The sequence below is a fragment of the Rhinolophus ferrumequinum genome, chromosome 7 (assembly GCF_004115265.2).
Source record: "Rhinolophus ferrumequinum isolate MPI-CBG mRhiFer1 chromosome 7, mRhiFer1_v1.p, whole genome shotgun sequence".
Taxonomy (NCBI): Eukaryota; Metazoa; Chordata; class Mammalia; order Chiroptera; family Rhinolophidae; genus Rhinolophus; species Rhinolophus ferrumequinum.
This window is the reverse complement of record NC_046290.1, coordinates 61,820,648-61,838,817: the sequence shown is the minus strand read 5'-3', so window position 1 is coordinate 61,838,817 and position 18,170 is coordinate 61,820,648. Positions and strand designations below refer to the sequence as shown.

Below are 18,170 nucleotides of genomic sequence, written 5' to 3'. Positions count from 1 at the left end.
TGTGAATTTGTCTCTTAAAAACCCTATGATTCTTTTTTTTCCAAACTTGAAAATTGACTAATTTTTTTTTTAACATTGAGATTTTAGATAGATACAGTCATACTCAATTTGTCTTTCTATAAATAGAGAGGAGTTTTAAAATCTTGCCTAGGAGAAATGTCAATTTGTACTTAGTCATCATACATAGATGACTAATATTCTAGAAATTATTTCTCTTCATTTAGACTTCTAAATGTTATTTTAGTCTGATTTTTCAACCACAGTGTATTGTATTTTAAGTGTTATGTTGAACAAAATATGTAGTAACAGTTGTTATAAAGTCCTTTCCTATAAATAATAACACATTTCTTGTAATCAAGTTGTATATTTTACTTTATGTCAAACATTAAGAATTACTGGGCAATAGCAATGGACATGGGGCTCTAACGTGCATGTCTAAATGGCATTGTTCTAGAGGTCTTTCCTTTGGAAATTTTAATACACATGTATGTATACTTTCATGTTCTTTAATTGGGATGCAACATTAACTAAAAGTAAATTATTACCAAAATATACAGTGTAGAAACAGAAATTAAGGATCTTCTCAGAATCATAAAGTGTGGACTGTTTTTTGAGTATATCTTTACTTCCACACATGTCAATATTAGTGTTCCTATATATCTTTATGCTTTCTATCTTAATGACTTATACAATGGATTGATATCATACATTTACCTTACATATACACAGATTTGGCCAAAGAGAGAAATTAAAATATTCCCCTCAATGAATGTGTGCTGGGAATGAATGTGAGATGTAAATCTTTTGTTCCTGTTAATCTAATTTCTTTTTTGTGTGCTGGGCTGAGTGTACTTCTAGGGTTTAAAGACTGTATATATAGTCTTTAAACTAAATGTATATATATATATAATATGTATATAATATGTATATAAAATACAATATGAAATGCAATCCAACTAATTCATGTGGTACTCAACCAAAGAAAAATGATAACTGGCTATGAGAGAAAGTATGTTGGTCTTTAGTGAAACATTGCCCTAAGGGATTTTGACTGTATGCAAATTTTCCTTATCTGCTGACTTTCAATCTGAATCCCTGAGAAAGAGGTCACTTAAGTAGCGATTTTTTTTTTTGTTTAATAAAAAACAATAGTCTACTAGACTATTTAATCTACTTTAAATCTACTTTAATGGATTTCTGCACCAGCCTGTATCGTTGTGATGATTTCTTAAATGCATATTGTAGGGAGCCTGAAGAAGCATAATAACTGTGGGTTAAATTATCAGCTGTGATATTGATGCCCTTAAGCCCAGTTTCTTTACTGCTACCGTCCTTCATTTGTGTGTGAATATTTTGTTTTTATACAATGTCCAACGTATTTCAACATGCATAACATTAAATCTTGCCTGTCATGTAATTGATACTAAATATTTGAGGAGTAAATGAAAAACTGCATCACATACCTATAATGGTTTTCATTTTAAAGATAGTGGAACGGAAGTACAGATGAAGAAAAATGTATTGTTTAGAATGAAAATATCTAGGTTCATATCCCATTTCTGAAATTATGTGTCTTTGGAAAGTCCCTGTCTTTTTGAATCTCTGTTTCTCATCTGTAAAATGGGAATCTTACCCTACTTGAGGGTTATTGGGAGGATTGAATGAAATCATTTATGTGAAAATGTTTTGAACTGTGAGGTTCATAACAAATATAAAGTTAGGATTACAGTATTCTAATATACTACCAGTTGTAAATCCATCAGTTTAATAACATATTGGAAAATAGCTGTTTGGTGCTCCTTCTTCTGTTTCCACACAGCTCAGGTCTAGAGACACAGTAGTAGTAAGTGTACTTACTACTAGGTCTGTACCACATTACTAATATTTATCATAGATGCAATTTTGCAAAGCTCTTGTTCTTATGAGCTCAAGATTCAAATGTCATTTTATGTCTGTAATATATTGTCTAACTCCTTTCTACAGTATATTTCTACAGTATAAAGAATGAATGTTTCTTTTCTTTTTTCCCCTAGTTGAAACTTATTCAGGTTTGTAAAGTACAAAAAAAGTTATAAAATAGGTCACCCACACAGTTTCATTCTTTCTGTCTTAATTCCAGAATGTGGGATAAAAGTCTTGATGACCAACTTATTTATTTCATTCATCTTTTCTGAAAAGAAGAATACAAACTTGATTAGTTATGACATTTAAGTTTTTATGACAGGTGTGTATGAAAATAAATTACCTAATTATTATTGCCCTTTAACATTCTAAATCTATATGAATAAAGTACCCACTCATAGTTCTTAAATTTATTTCCCTTTCTGATGAGATCTTTGAGGATATTCTGCAATTGATTTTTTTGTTTTAAATATCTAATTCAATGCACTTTGTAACAATAGTATTACACCCTGAAAACTACAGTAAACAAATAAACAAAACAAAATTAAGCCATTGTGGTGGCCAGATAGCTCAGTTGGTTAGAGCGTGGTGGTGGTAGCACCAAGGTTGCCGGTTAGATCCATGTGTCGGCCACTGTGAGCTGCACCCTCCTTAAAAAAAAAAAACAAAGAAAAAAAAAAACAAAGAAAAAAGCACGAAGTCTTCATAGTAGAAAATATAAAATGAACGTATATAATCAAATAAATGGAAAAAAAACCCACTTTTGAGAATTGTAGAGGACTAACAGGAAATATCCCCACTGTGTTTTTTACTTGGTGTTTTTTTTTTTTTCTTTCAGTGAAAACCTTATCAGCTGGAGAGAGTTGTTGTTTTCTTTGAACTAAGGTCAGGTTTCTCTGAAATCAGATTTTGTATTCCCAAGGCTCAGTTCTGCAATGCCAGCACAAACATACATTAGCAGCTGTACAACACTTTAAAGAGTTAGCAGCTTCCATACAATGTGCCTTGGGGAAGACCTGTTGGGATTGAGGTAATTAGATATTCTGTTTACTTCTTGCATTCAAGGATTCACTTCTTTCCACACATTTGGGAAGTTCTTGTCGACTATTTGTTTGAATATACTCTATATTCCTGTCTCCTTCTCTTTCTGGTATACCCTTTATGCTTATGTTGCTCTTTCTAATGGAGTCAGAAAGTTCTTGTAGAGTTTTCATTTCTTTTAACTCTCAAGTCTCTCTCTTCTTCCATGTGTGTTGAACAGAAACTTCTCCCAAGAAGACGTACAAACTGCCAACAGACATATGAAAAAATGCTCAACTTCACTAGCTATTAGGGAAATGCAAATCAAAACTAAAATGAGATATCACCTCACACCTTTTAGAATGGCTATCATCAACAACACAAATAATAACAAGTGTTGAGAGGCTGTGGAGAAAAAGGAACCCTCATACACTGTTGGTGGGAATGTAGATTGGTGCAGCCGCTATGGAAGGCAGTGTGGAGGTTCCTCAAAAAATTAAGAATAGAATTACCATGTGACCCAGCAATCCCTCTCCTGGGTATACATCCAAAAACTCTGAAAACACTTATCTGAGAAGATATATGTACTCCGATGTTCATTGCAGCTTTATTTACGGTGGCCAAGACATGGAAACAACCAAAGTATCCTTCCATAGATGATTGGATAAAGAAGATGTGGTATATATATACGCAATGGGATACTACTCTGCCATAAAAAAAGATGAAATAGTGCCATTTGTGACAACATGGATGGATCTTAAGATTACTATGCTAAGTGAAATAAGTCAGACAGAAAAAGTTGAGAACCATATGACTTCACTCAATATGTATGATATAAAACTGAAAGCAAAAAGGGAATAAGACAAAGAAATAAAAACTCATAGACACAGGCAATAGTTTAGTGGTTACCAGAGGGTAAAGGTGGAGGGGGGATGGTAAAAAAGGGTATAGGCGGTATAAAATATGGTGATGGAAGAAAAAGAACTGACTCTGGGTGGTGAACACACAATGTGACATATAGATGACATATTATAGAATTGTATACTTGAAACCTGTGTAATTTTACTAACCATTGTCACTCCAATAAATTTAAATTAAAAAAAAAGAATTAGCAAGAAGTTATCAAGCAATTACTCCATTTTTAGGGAGGGGATAAAATAAGACAGTAAAGACACTTCATGAAAAGTATACATAAAATAATAAGAGTTAATTGAAAAAGATAGCATTGTATCAGTGAGAGATTCAAGGAAGGATTCCCATTATATTTTTCTATAAACACATTCGTAATGGTTTGTATTAACTGTGTAGTTGAGTAAATCTGCTACCAGGTATCTTTTTCTCGTTTGGTAGATAGGTGCCATTCTAGTGAATCTTTTGGTAACTAGTGTATTGTGCAATGAAAGAAATATAATAATTCTAAGTAAAATAGTAAGATCTTTTGCTTAGATGTAAAGGATTCACATTATTCTGTTCTAATTTCTAAACTTCACCGAGATAAATATACTGCTAATTTAATACTTAGTATTGCTGCTGTGCATTTCAAGTATCTTTAACTTGATATTACTGTTTGAGATGCAAGGAAAAGATGAAGAGTCAGAACATCTGGGTTATAGTCCTTGCATTTCTACTTATTAGTTTTATGTCTTTCACAATTCACTTAACTTCTCTTAACTCACAGGGTTGCTATGTAGCTTAAATGAGAATTTATTTAAAAATTTATTTTAAATTGTAAAGTACTGTTAGATAGATATATCATCTAAAATACTTTCTTTTGAATGGAAGGTGTATTAAAAAAGTACAAATGTAAGTTATTTATTGTTATTTCTATTTACTAATATTCATATGAGAGATACGAACTGTCATCTTTATTAGGTAGGATGAATATTCCTGAAAGGTCAACTGCTTTTTCTATTGTCAGTAGAGGATTAGAGAAAAGTTTAATATAGGACATAGATTTCAGGTCATATATAGTCTCATATTTAAAATTTCTTTCAGATCTGGAATCTTGCAATCTTACTTTTTGACCTTGTTGTTTACCTGTCGACTACGTATAAAAATACCCTGAGTGTGTGTTTGTGTATATTTGTTTACATGTGATGCATGTATACGTTGTATCTGAGTGTACTAAAATCCTGTATTAGGCATACTAAGAGTTAATTCCTTTTGAGGAGAAAACTTTGTTCATTTATTCATTTTTGTGCTGTTATTTGTGCCAGGTACAATTTAATCTCCTAGTTCCAATATTTGACCACATTAATTAAGAAAACTTGGCTGTCAATTTGTTGGTTGCATGATTGTTGGTTTCTGTTCATATTATGTGCCTTTTCAATAGATCCTCAAAAATCTTCACTGGATGTAGATATTGATCAGGATCTATTCTGTTTGCAGTTTATTACCTTAACTTCAACTATAGATTAAAGAGACAAAATTTGTATATAAAACAAAAGAGATAAAAATGGTGTATTTCTTAGGTGCACAGCTGCAGTTTGAGGAGAATCTTCTGGCATTATCTCCATTCAATCACCTGTTTACTGAGGCCTGACTTATACATAGCAGACAGAAGAGATGTTCTAAAAGTTCAAGAAACAATATTTTTGTTAATATCACCCATTGATTAAGTTGATTAACACATATTTATTGACCATTTATTCTCAGATACAATGCTAGATGCTGATGATAAAATGGGTAAATTATGATTACTTATAATCTAGTGGAGGAGATGGACATTAATCAGATAATTTCAGAATTAAATTTAAAATTAAAGCAGTTATAAATACTAAGCAGAGATCTGTGGTCTTGTAAGAGAACACACAACATTTGATAGAAACAGAGAAAAGTAATAGGAACATTTTTTTCCTCTTACTATTCCCACTGTATCCTATAATTACTCTTATTATTGCTCTTATGACTAAATTGTCAAACAGTATTGATATAAAACTGAAAGCAACAAAGGAACAAAACAAACAACAAAGAAACACAAACTCACAGACACAGACAACAGTTTAGTGTTTCCCAGAGGGTAAGGGGAAGGTAGAAGGGGGTCAAATATATGGTGATGGAAGGAGAACTGACTCTGGGTAGTGAGCACACAATGTGATAAATGGGTACATGTTTTAATGATAAAAAGAAGTGGGAAACTACCCTTAGTAACTAAGAACAATATTATCACATGTATCTTATATATTACAGAGTTCTAGTGGTGGGAGTTTTGATAAAATTGTGGGTGGGAGTAATTTTCCATTGGCCAGGTAAACTTAAACAATTTTGATGTTCTAAAGATGTTATGTGAAACAGATTAGAAAGTAATGTTAAACAAAACTGGTCCCCATGGTTTTATTTTATAAAAATAAAATAAATCCATATGCCAAATTAAAAGTACAAATGTAAGTTATTTCTTTACAAGTCACTCTTTCTTATATACGGTGTTTCTTTACCGTTAAAGGTAAGAAAATACAACTTTGGAGATTATAAAGCTAGCCAAAATAAAATTATTTTCCTAAGATATTAATGGAAGCATTAAGAATTTATGTTATTTTTCATTGATGTTTTTTCTTTTTTGAAATTTAACTTTATAAAGGGGCCCATTTGTTTTACTTCAAATTTGTCATTTTTGCTTTGTTACATGAACTCTTCATACTGTTGTTTGCATTGCAGAACTTATAAGAAATTTTAAAAAGATTTTCAGTTTTATAATACTTCCCTCCCCTTTATTTTTTCATACAAGATGTAACAATTAAGTTCATGAACTGGTTGCAATGATGTTGCTAACCTTTTTTGCTATCAGGGGGATTATTCATTATGAATTTGTACCAACTGAGGAAACAGTTAACCAAGTTTACTATTTGGAAGTGCTGAAAAGGATGTGTGAAAAAGACGACCTGATCTTTTCACCAACAATTCATGGCTCTTGCATCATGACAATGTACCAGCTCACATGGCACCATCTGTGAGGGTTTTGAGCCAGTAAACAAATACCTATATTGAAACACGCTCCCTGCTCACCAGATCTGGCCCCCAATGACTGCTTTCTTTACCTGAAGATAAAGGAAATATTGAAAGGTAGACATTTTGATGACATTCAGGACATCAAGGGTAATACGACGACAGCTGGATTAAGAAAAAGAGTTCCAAAATTGCTTTGAAGGGTAGACTAGGTGCTGGCGCTGGTGCATAGCTTCCTAAGGGGAGTACTTTGAAGATGACTGCAGTGATATTCAGCAATGAGGTGTGTAGCACTTTTTCTAGGATGCGTTTGTGAACTTAATTGTCCGACCTCGTAATCGAAGCCTAAATCTAAGCTTAAAGTTCCTTAAAATTAATTGTTTAGCATTTTCATTCCTAGTTATACTGTTGTCTAATGTTAGATCTGCTTCTCTAAGTATTTAATTCAATATGTTAGCAAGAATTGCCCCAACTAAAATATTTCTCTTGCTTAAATAGAATAAAAGAGATATTTTAATAATATTTAAGTTCTTACTGAGTACTGAGTGGCAGGTAATTTACAAATAATCTCAAAACTTATACACTGTCAGCCTTTCCTCAGTTCACAGGGCAACTGGCCAGACTTTATACAAGTACCTCTCACTTTATCACTCTTAGAGCTCCCTGAATAAATTTCATTTTTAAATGGGTACTTGAGATTATCATGCTAAGCGAAATAAGTCAGACAGAAAAATCAGAGAACCATATGGCTTCACTCATATGTGGGATATAAAACTGAAAGCAACAAGGGAACAAGACAAACAAACAAACAAACTATCATAGACACAGATGACAGTTTATTGGTTCTCCATGAGGGTCAACTGTGGTAATTAGGGTTAATGAATCATACAATGCTTTCGCTGTGTTTGAGATGGGGTCACTCTGTGCCCTAATACTCAATCCTTGCACTCTCCAAACTTGAATTTTTGTCTATGCTAAAAACAAAACAAAACAAAAACCCAAGACCAAAAAAACCCAAAACCTTACATTCAGTGAAAATACTGTCCTCTCTCTACATCAAGGTTGGGAAGTTAATCACAGGAGACAGTTGTTAAGATCTACACATATTTTATCAAAGGTGATGGGAGTCAGAAATGTCTCAATAATTTTGCCACAAAATAAATTAAAAAGTAAGAGAAGATAATTACCATGATTTCCTGCCATTTGTACCACTATCCAAAATAACCCCAAAGCCTCACCATTTAATAATCATCATGCAGGTCAGTCAGAACAGCTCATAAACAATCAAACTTCTCTGATCTGGATATCTCTGTCACACACTTAATAGTGTAACTGAAAGTTGTGTGGATGAATAGCATGAAGAGACTCAATTCTTCCACATTCTTGGATGCATGATGACATGAGAAGAACACTGAATGAATTGAGATCTCTGGCTAATGTTATAAATGTGAGTAGTTGTATTTCCCTTTTTTTTAGAAAGATCTTCAATACTTTTATAAAGTGAAGCATAAAAATACATTGGAACCATGTATAAGTTTTACGTTTTTGTGATTTAAAAACATTCATGTGAGCAAAGATGCAACTTATATATAGAGAATCACATTTTCCGTTGAGTATCTTGGAGTAGCCACAGGAAATCAACTACCTAGTAACAGAAAAGCTTCCAGCTTTGAAAAGTGAGGTTCTTTGAGAGCCATGGATCACTGACTTAGTTGATCATGTATATCTGTCTATTTTATGAACAATGAGAGGTAGGAGTCAGACAGCAAAAAAGGAATGTGAATTTTAGGTTTGTAGATTTTTTACACTTTGATATAGAGGAATGATTAATAAGTTTTTAAGTATGTATTTGAAAGAGGAAATGAAACTTGATTAAAATCCTTCCACCAAAAAAACTATTAGAACTGATAAATAAATTTAGTACAGTAGCAGGATACAAAATTAATACTCAGAAATCAGTTGCATTTGTATATACCAATAATAAACTATCAGAAGGAGACATTAGGAAAACAGTCCCGTTTACAATTGCTTCAAAGACTATAAAATACTTAGGAATAAATTTAACCAAACAAGTAAAAGACTGTACTCAGAAAACTATAAGACATTGAAGAGAGAAATTAAAGAAGATACAAATAGATGGAAACACATACCATGCTCATGATTCGGAAGAATTAATATAGTAAAAATGTCTATACTGCCTAAGGCAATATACAGATTCAATGCAATTCCTATCAGACTACCAAGGACATTTTTCACAGAAATAGAACATATAATCCTAAAATTCATGTGGAACCATAAAAGACCCCGGATAGCCATGGCAATCTTGAGAAATAAGAACAAAGTGGGAGGTACACGATACCTGACATCAAATTATACTACAAGGCTATAGTAATCAAAACAGCATGTACTGGCATAAAAATAGACAGATAGATCAATGGAACAGAATAGAGAGCCCAGAAATAAATCCATGCCTATATGGTCATTTAATTTATGACAATGGAAGCAAGAATTTATGTTGGGGTGAAGACAGTCTTTTCAATAAATGGTGCTGGGAAACCTGGACAAACACATGCAAAAAAGTGAAGCTGGACCATTTCCTTATGCCATATATGAGAACAAATTCAGAATGGACTAAAGACTTAAATGTAAGATCTGAAACCATAAAACTCCTAGAAGGAAATATAGGAAGAAAGTTTGCAACAGTACCATTAGTAATATTTTTACTGATATATCCCCTCAGGCGACGGCAGTAAGAGAAAAAAATAAACATATGGGATTACATCAAACTAAAAAGTTTTTTCACAGCAAAGGAAACCATCAATAAAACAAAAAAAGGCATCCTACTGAAAGGGAGAAGATATTTGTCAATGATATAACTGATAAGGGGTTAATATCTAAAATTTATAAAAAAACTCATTCAACTCAACACCAAAAAAACAAACAACCCCGTTAAAAAATGGGCAGAGGACATGAAGAGACATTTTACTACAGAGGACATACAGATGGAAAACAGACATGAAAAATGCTCAACCTCACTAATCATAAGAGAAATGCAAATAAAAACCACAATAAGATACCACCTCACCCCAGTCAAAATGTCTATCATCAATAAATCAACAAACAATAAGTGCTGGCGAAGATGTGGAGAAAAGGGAATCCTTGTGCACTCTTGGTGGGATTGCAGATTGGTGCAGCCACTGTGGAAATCAGTATGGAGGTATCTCAAAACACTGAAAATGGAATTACCTTATGACCCAGCAATTCCACTCCTAGGTATCTGTCCAGAAAAATCCAAAACACTAATTCAAAAAAATTTATGCAACCCTATGTTTGTTGCAGCACTATTCATAATAGCCAAGACATGGAAACAACCAAAATGCCCATCAGTGAATTACTGGATTAAGAAACTGTGGTACATTTATACAGTGAAGTATTGCTCGGCCATAAAGAAGAATGAAATATTACCATATGCAACAATATGGATGGACCTAGAGAACATTATGTCAAGTGAAATAAGTCAGGCGGAGAAAGACAAGTACCATATGATCTCACTTATATGTGGAATCTAAAGAATAGAATAAATGAACAAAGTAATCAGAAACAGTCTCAGAGATATAGAGGAAAAACTGAGGGTTGCTAGATGGGGGGGTGGGGATAAAGGGGAAGGTGAGGGGATTAGAAAGTATAAGCGGTAAGCACCAGATTGCCATGGGGATACAAAAGACAGTCTGGGGAATATAATCAATAATGTTGTAAAGATTTTGTAGGGTATCCGTTGGACACTTGTCTTATTAGGGAGACCACTTCATGAATGGTGTAGGTGCCTGACCACTGTGCTGTACACCTGAGGTTGAAGCTGAATAACAATGAATGTCAACTATAATTAATATATATATATATATATTTATATGTATATAATATGTAGTCACACGAAGTGCGTACAGCATAAGGAATAGACAGTGGAAATGTAATGGCTGTGTGTGATGTCAGAGGGGTAGTAGAATGGGGGCGGGGGGTTATCACTTTGTGAGGGGTATAAATGTCTCACTATTACATTGTTTTGTACATCTGAAACTAAAAAAATAAAAATTAAAAAAAAGAAAGAAAAAGAAAAGTTCCAATCTTAAAAAAATTGACAGTGAATTCAGAGACTCTAGTTCATCTTTACAAATGTGGAAACTTCGGTGAATAGATCACAGAAAGTTAATATAAACTTGTATTAGAAAGTTAGTGTAAATTGTCCTGACCCCTGGTCCAGTGCTATTTTCAGTATTTAATGTATTTTTTAATAGTTCTAATTCATCTATAAGATAAACACATGGTCTATTTGTTATATTTAGAATCTAAGTAAAATAAAACATTTTTGAAATATCTTTTTTGGATCTTTGAGAATTAATTGTAAAAGTCATGTAAGTTAGAAATTACACAAGTGTATTGCGTCACAGGTTTTGCTTTCTTGCCTGTTTTTTTCCAATGTTATATATGTATTCATTGAGACTACGCATATGAGAGTTGGCCCCCTGGATTTAGCTCTACCAGTATTAGGAAGGTTTAAATACTGGTTACTTTCAAAGTGTTATTTTAAAAAATTAAGTTAGTAAATATTTCAGAGAAACTAAAATGAAACATTTAAAATTGGAAATATTAGAAAAATTAAATTGGAAAATGTTCCAAACATACTGAAAAAAGATAGTAATAAATTTTAGCAAATATCAGTATATTGCCATATTTGCCTTACTTGTTTTTTGTTGTTTTAAAGAAATAAAAGGTCACAGAGACTGTTGAATCCCTTCGCTTCAATTCTGGCTCACTTCACTGCTCCAGAGGTAACCACTATCCTGAAGTTGGTGTGTTTTCTTCCTCCAAGTTTTAACATTTCTGTGTATGTATTTATGCATAAATTATATACACCTGCTCTGCCAGTATGGTGGTCACTAACCACATCTAGCTATTTAAATTTCAATTAATTAAAATGAAATGGAATCCATTTGGTTCCTCAGGAGTATGAGCCACATTACTAGTGTTCAGTATTCACATTTGGTGTAGGCTACTGTATTGGGCAGTGCAGATACATAACATTTCATCATTGCAGAATTCTGATGTATACCATTGTTTGCATGTTCTTAAACTTTATACAAATACGATCATACTATTCATATTCTAGAGCTTGTTTCTTTCACTCAATATTATATTTTGAGATTTATTTACAGTGACACACTAATTTATGGACATTTAGGCTATTTCCAGTTTTTAAATGTTAAAGTAATGCTATAATGAGCACTTTTATGCTTGTTTCTTTACATATATGTGTGAAAGTTTCTTTCAGGTGTCCATCTGTTGGTTGGAATCATTTTCAACTTTACATGATGTGACCAAATAATTCCTTAAAGTAGCTATACCAATTTAAGTTTGTTTTTCTTCATGTACTTGCTGATACTTAATATTATTAGTCAAGTGTCAAATGTGATTTTGTTTTTTTTATTTCCCTAAAATTTAGTGAGGATGAGTAACCTTCATATGTTTATTGACCATTTGGATTTCCTTTTCTGTGAATTGTCTATTTACATTTCTTTTTTTTAAAATTGTTTTTTAATTTAGGAGTTCTTTATAATAATTTAGTTTTGGTTATGTGTTATAAATTTGTCCAATTTTGTGCCTTGTATTTTTACTTTGTTTATGGTATTTTGATGTATAGAAGTTTTAAAATTTGTTTTGTAAAAATTTTTAGCCTTTCCCTTTAATGCTTGTACTTTTTTAGGTCTTGTTTAAGCAAGCTTTTCCTATTTTGGGGCCATATGGTTAATTTCCTGCTTTTTCTTCTAAAAGTGTTATAATATTGCTTTCTAGATTTAGGTTTTCTAAGTCTACCTGGGATTTATTTTGTGAGACAGTGATCTAATTTCTCCCCCATAAGTATAACTAATTTTCTCAGCATCAATTTTTGAATAATTTTCCTTTCCTCAGTGATTTATATTGCCAACTTATTCATCTACCAAATTGCCATATGTAGATGGATCTGTTTCTGGGTTTCCTATTCTGTGAGGTTGATTTGCTTATCTCTGTGCCAGTATCACACCATCAAAATTATCAAAGCCTTATAATATGATGATGATTGTTAGGATAAATCATCCCACCATGTTCTTCTTCTTCAAAATTGTTCTATTTTCACTCTGTTCTCCCACGTGTGAACTATAGGGTCATATTGTTAGGTTCTGTTAACCACCCTCATGGGATTTTTATTGGAATTTAGTTTATGGAGTAATTTAGTGAGAATAGACATTTTAATGAAACTTAGTCTTCTCATCCACCAACATGGTATATCTTCTCAGTCATTTGTGTTTTTATTTATGCCTAATAATAAAGTTTTATAATTTCCTTTATAGAGGTCTTCCTCAGATTTTGTGAGATATGTTCTTAGGTACATTGTGATTTTGTTTCTATTGTGAATGAGAGCTTTTATTACATTTATACTTGGTTGTTGCTTGTGTGCAAGAATGCTTTTAATTTTTTGAATATTGATCCTGTATCCAGTAACCTTGTTGAACTGTCTTATTACTTTTGACAATTTATGGAATCTCTTGCATCTTCTATGTAATCATATTATCTGCAAATAGTGACTATTGTTTCAGTCCTTATACTTTTAATACTTTTTAAATTGGTTAGGACTTTCTGTGCAAGTTTGAATAGAAGCAGTAAATAATAACAAACATTCTCATCTTGTTTCTGACTTTAAAGTAAATGCTTTTAAAGTTTGACCTTTAAATATTAGGTTAAGGAATCTTTTTTGTATTCTTGCTAAGAGATTTTTAATAAAAGATAATGTATGGATGTTGAATTTTTTCCTGTATCTTTTTTAAATTAAAGTTTATTGGGGTGACAATGGTTAGCAAAGTTACATAGGTTTCAAGTGTACAATTCTGTAATACATCATCTATATTCGTATATCACATTGTGTGTTCACCACCCACAGTCAGTTCTCCTTCCATCACCATATATGTGATCCCTTTTACCCTCATCTAACACCCCACCCTTCCTGTATCTTTTTAAAAGATCATATCATTTTCTCCTGTAATATGTGGCAACTTACATTAGTAGGTTTTACATTGGTCTATCCTTGAGTTCCTGGGATGAACCTTACTTGATCATGATGTAGTCATGTAAATACATGTTTGTATGCATATACAGACATGTAGATGATGTAGACACACACTTTACGTTATTAAATTGATTAAATTTGCTAATATTTTGTGTAGAATTTTATCTATGTTAGTGATAAATGAGACTGGCCTATAGTTTTTTCTTGTATAGTTTTTGTCATTTTGAGCATTAAGATTATACTATCCTTACAAAATGATCTAAATAGCTTTCTTAATTATTTAATTCTCTAAAATATCTTGCTTAAAATAAGGGTTATCTGTTTCTTTAAGATTTGATAATACTTGTATATAAGCACCCTTGGCTGGGTGCTTTTTTGTGTGTGGATCGATATTTGACTCCTGATTTAATTTTTTGATGTTCATGAATATATTCAGTTTTTTGATACTCTTCTCGAGTCAAATTTAGGTTACTTACACAGAATGCCTCAAAAGCATTAATGCAGTTTTAAATTTGAATGACTTTAAAGAGTCAGGACTTTGGCTGACTGCATCCTAGGTGTTGTTAAACATGTTACTCTGTCTCCTCTATTTCCCGTAAACCAGTAGTTAGAGGCTACACAGGCTTGATGGTTTTTTTTTGGGGGGGAAGGGGCAAGAATATTTCATAGATGGTGTTGTATACTTTCTTTTGTATCTTAACAGGAGTTATATGACGTCTGGTTGCTCTTTTTTGTGTATGATGTTAAGATTGAAAAGAAGTTTCAGGTATTGTCAGCCTGACCTATGCATTATAAAGTTCCCCATCAGTTATTTACCTAATGATTTTAGCACCCGTTGATCACCATTGCCCAGATTTGTCATGCCATTCAGAGTTGTAAAATCTAACTTTCTTTTTCATTTATTAGCTGGAATATTTCTATAAATAAGAACTTGCCCCCATCAACTGCTCATTTACTCTGAGGTCTAGTTAATAAAGAAAAATGCATGAATCTTTCCTTTACTTCAGAACTCCTTTTACTTTTAGCATTCAGAATAATAAGTTGGTTCCCTAGCATACTCCAAAGGCAATTATGAGTTTTAATGTTTTATTATTGTTATGAATATATGGATTTTAAACATTTAATATTTTAATACATTGAAAATACAATTGAAAAATTTTCCTAAAATTGATCCATCTCAAGTTAGGTACTGAGCCCTTTTGACACAACCCCATTAGCCTTTGATAACTTCCTTGTTCTCTGATTCAGCAAGATATTTCAGGCTCATCTTGTCTGCTTCCTGCACCAGATCTGGAACCAGCTGTTCTTTTAAGTAACCCTAGTTCCTCTTAGTGCTAAAATGATATTTAGAGACAACAGTCTGGATAATGGGATGCTTAATGCTCTGGATTTGTCATTGTTTCTAGGCCTTTCCAGTGGAAATATGAACCCCTAGAAAATAGGAAGTTTTTTTAAGAGAAGAAATACTTAATGTGTTTATCCTAATATTTTCAATTCAAATCTGGGATTACAGGGTTTTTACTTAACTTTTTTGGGTTTTGTGTTTTTTTGTTTTGGGTTTTTTTCCTTATGCTGAAAACGTTGGTTCCTAGTGACTTTAACACAATCAATTAATCTGGTTACTGAAACAAGTAAACATTTCTGTGAAGTTTTTTTTAGTCCTTGTTGTATATCCCACTAAGGATTTACAATTAAATTTACTCTGTTTTGAAGTCACTTGAAATAATTACTATTTGTGGTTTCAAGCTATCAACTTGATACATAGATTTTACTTTCAAATTTTAGGAATCACTTTTTCTTTTCTTTTTTTTTAAATTGGGGAATATTCCGGAAGAGTATGTTTCTCCAGGGCCCATCAGATCCAAGTCGTTGTCCTTCAATCTAGTAGTGGAGGCACAGCTCAGCTCCAAGTCCAGTTGAGGTTTTCAATCTTAGTTGCGGGGGGGGGGGGTGGGGGGGCACAGCCCACCATCCCATGTGGGAATTGAACCAGCAACCTTGTTGAGAGCTCACGCTCCAACCAACTGAGCCATCCAGCCGCCCCTTAGGAATCACTTTTTAAATTCTTGATTCAATTTTGTTTTATAATTATGTTAGATATTTACATAATTTCAAAGTCAAATCTAGGACATAAGATAAATTTAGAGAGGTCTAGCTTGTAGTCTTCTTGCTTCTACCCACTACTCTATTTGCCATAGATCAGCAATTTAATTAGCATTTGATTTATCCTTCTTTTTTTAATGGAACTAAATATGTATGTTTATATATTTGCATTTTCTTTCTTAGATAGACACATACATACGATTCATATTGTTTATCACCCAGTTTTTCTCATTTAATATTTCCTGGAAATCATACCATAATAGTATATAAAAATTCCTTATTAGGATCTGTTTTTTATTTGGAAATAAAAACAATGTAAATTTGCATCCGAAACCTATGTTGAGGTTTTGCTCTTTCATGGGAAGCTTTTTTCCTACCTAGAGCTTTTGGCAGAGAACCAGCTTCCTTGTTTCTATCCTGGGCTGTGAGCAGAGATTTTGTTTTTGTTTTTAACACTCTTTTTTATGGATTAAGCAATCTTTTGATTATCTGAACTTCTTACTCAGGTATCTCTGTTATTTCATCCTAATTCTCCTACTTGTGTGGGCCCCAACCATGTATTCTGTCCCTACATATGGATGCTAACACCTTAGCTACCAGCTCTTAGGCCCTGTTTCTAAATGGTCATGCTGTCAGCTTCTACTCTTGTAACTCTGGGTTTGAGTTCTCTTTGTTTCTGGAGACTGGGTATTTCTAAGCTATATATTAATTTTGTTGTTGTTTGTGTTTTGCCCAGCATTTCGTTGTGTTTGGAGCAGGAATAGTTCACTTTGTCATGTCGCCAGAGTAGCTCAACATCATTTATTTCTATCACCCATGTTTGTCATCCCTTTTCTATAATTAACTGGCTGAAGGAACACACACATACATTCACACATGTGAAACAATTTTATAAGATATATCTTACAAATAAAATTATGACATTTCCTACCAAATCTTTAACCTTTTCTTTCACTTGAAAAGATTATTGATTTTTTGTAATAGTTATTTTAAGGTGCTTTTTAGTACAGTCACTTCTTTCTTCTTGTGTTTGACTTGGTTATTTTCCTCTTTCTCTTAATCAAAGAAAAACTTATGTAGGGAACCCAGGTCAAGTAATCTTAGTGTGTCTTCCAAAGGGCAATATATAAAGTCACAAAGCTTTTAGACAATAACATTGTAGTGAATATAAAGTCTTTTTAGTAAAATAGAAAAAAAATTACCTAAGAATAATTTGTGGACACTAGTGCAGATTCATGGTTCAGGGTATTTCTTAAGTCTTTGAAGACCCTTTATCCCGACATTCAGTCCTGTTTAATTTTATTTTTGTTTCACTTGTGCTGTCCTCTAACGTGTATCTTCCCTGTTACTTTCTTTTATACTCTTTTTGCAGTGAGGCGTTTCATTAAAACTGTGTCTGCTATTGGCACGCCACATAAAGGAATAAAAAGATCTTTTGCTGTGCATTTTTCCAGGTTAAAATATGGAGGCAATATTAATATGCAGTAAATAGTTTGGAAATATACTAATCATAGTTAAATTTTTAGATTCCTCAAAGAGATTTGTAGCTTTCAGAAAAATTCTCCTTTAGGGATGACACATTTGCTTGGAACTTTGAGTCACGTAAGAATTTTGAAAAAGTATGAGAAAAATTGTTTCAACCATATTTGAGTTTCTTAAGTGATAAAAATAGTAGTAATTTCATTCCTACTTGTTTTTGTTAGCTTTTAACTCATATTATGTGCAGTGTTTTAACCAGAGAGAAAAACAATGCAAGGAAGAATATTATATCTTTCTTTAGACTACGAGTACTTTAAATGTATCCAAAGAAAGCTAATTATCAGGGTACCCCCCCCAAGAGATACTATCATTATGGTTTTCTTTTATGTTATAAGACTTATTTTTAAAGAAACTTTGAAACATAGTACTTCTTCAGTTATTTTTTTAAAAAGCACTTAGAAAAATCAGTGCAAAAATAACATATATGGTGTTTAAACCTGTACATTGATCAGCTAACTTAAACGCAAAATGTTTTCGAATTCACCCTTGATTCAAAATTATATGAGATCCTGCAATGTGTTTACTACATTACATGATTAGTCAAAACATGAGGAATGCGATAAAGCTA

The 18,170-nt window shown here is 32.5% G+C and overlaps 1 long non-coding RNA gene across 4 annotated transcripts in view; it reads left to right on the top strand.

Moving 5' to 3' along the window:
- LOC117024819 (uncharacterized) overlaps positions 1 to 18,170 on the top strand; it is a 204,801-nt gene that overhangs the window by 46,516 nt on the left and 140,115 nt on the right. For 2 of the 4 annotated variants that reach the window (XR_004423520.1, XR_004423517.1), the window contains exon 6: positions 11,624 to 11,746. The exons of 1 other annotated variant lie outside the window; for it this stretch is intronic. This is a non-coding gene — a long non-coding RNA (uncharacterized LOC117024819). The remainder of the gene's footprint in view (positions 1 to 11,623; positions 11,747 to 18,170) is intronic. One more of the 4 variants, XR_004423518.1, reaches the window with a different exon arrangement.